The sequence below is a fragment of the Atta colombica genome, unplaced genomic scaffold (genome assembly GCF_001594045.1).
Source record: "Atta colombica isolate Treedump-2 unplaced genomic scaffold, Acol1.0 scaffold127, whole genome shotgun sequence".
NCBI classification, from domain to species: domain Eukaryota; kingdom Metazoa; phylum Arthropoda; class Insecta; order Hymenoptera; family Formicidae; genus Atta; species Atta colombica.
In genome coordinates, this window is record NW_017259214.1 from 940,675 (window position 1) to 942,558 (window position 1,884).

Consider the following 1,884-nt stretch of genomic DNA (forward strand, 5'->3'; position numbering starts at 1 on the left):
TTATATATATGAATTATATAACAATTAAATTTATTAGAATAATCTTTTAATAAATTTAACTCTAGCTACAGAATAATCTTCTAACAAATTAAATTCTAGCTATACATTCTGGAGTTTGAGATCTCAACGAAATTTCGAAACTATTATTATAGAATTAATAAATTGAACAGCATATTTTTGGATGAATATTTGGTGTAGAAGAATGCAACGTGAGTTTCAGTTCATGAAGATTCAATCATGATCACATGAGACTCATCTATACAAAGAAAAATATGACTTTGCTTAATTCAGATCTTTTTAAGAGATTTTTTTCTATATCCTTGTTTTACATCTAATGAATAATAGACAGAAATCGTGATTATAAATGCTTAAAACGCATGATCGATCAAAACGAATGCAGTTGGGTAAGTCCACCACAACCTTGCTTTAAGAGACTGTAAACTGTAAGCCGTAAGTTGCAAGTGAAAAAACATTGGCCACAGAACTTATGCTTTTAGGCCATATAAAAATTGAGTTTTTTTCAATTCACTTAAGTCTAACGATTAAAGTCTAAAAATTGTGCAAAGACAGTTTGAAGACAGAAATTATTGTTACTTAATCTCTTTCGACTTATGACTTAAGGTAAAGTTGTGGACCGATACTTATGCGTCGTCTACAATACACGGAGTAAGAAGTAAGAGTAAGAAATTGATCAATCACAGTCAATTATTCTTCTCACATTGGACTGTAATTGATCAATTTCTTACTCTTGCTTCTTACTCCGTGTATTATAGACGACGCATTAAACCCGATCTATAGGTATAAGATGCGGAACCAATTCGGAATGCGTCACTTAAAATTGATGCATCGAATATACTTGAATTGTAGCCGAGTGTTGCTTCAACTATTCACTATTGTGTCCGTTGAATGATTGAAATATTATATGGTCGACAATGTAAAGAATCAAATTCAATAGGATTCATCTAATTCGATTGAATCCTGAGTTCTACATATCGATTTCTAAACATAATTTCAGAAAGTAACATTGTACATAAAAAGAATAATTTTGTTGAAATATCTAAAAATTTAACTAGATTTAGATCTAAAGATTTTGTTGGACTATCAAAATAATTATGTACGTTCAAACTGATTGCTAAAATGTTAAAACTTTTTACAACTTTTTGCTTATCGTGCTTGATATTCCTACATAATTATTTCATGATCTAATAAAATTATTTTCAGATCTGTATCTGAATAATCCTTCTCGGAATAGTTCCCATCGTCGTCTTAAAATCAAATATGCCTTTCGAATTCAATTCGACATGCCTCAGTTGAATTGGTACAGGTAAGTAAGATGACCTTCCCAAAAAGTGAACGAAATCCAGCGGAGTAGTACCAAACGAAAAAAGGTCTCGCATAAAATAATACATTGGTTTCGACATTGATTTTTAAAGTCAGAATTTCAAAAGTCAAAATAGTATTATTAATTACTCGATTTTTGGCAGTCTACGAAGGAACATTTAGTAATAAAAACATGAAATAAGTGAATAATATCAAAATAGATCAATAAAGGAGCATAAAAGATTCCGCAAGGTAAGTGCAAATATATATTAATTCACTTTACATGTATACATCGATATAGACATTTCGACCATATCTAGGTATTTTCAATATCAAAATTAAAATTAAAACAGATATTCACGCTACTTACAATATGTTACGTCATTATTAACCGTCCAAAATAAAATATTTCTTACAAATTGTTATATCATTGTCGTATATTAGTCTGGATTCTTTGCGATATCTTAATATGATACGATAGTTTAAGCTTTATTTATCTTTGTTCCTTTAGTGTTTTGTGTGTGTGTGTGTATCTGTGTGTGTGTGTGTGTGTGTGTGTGTGTG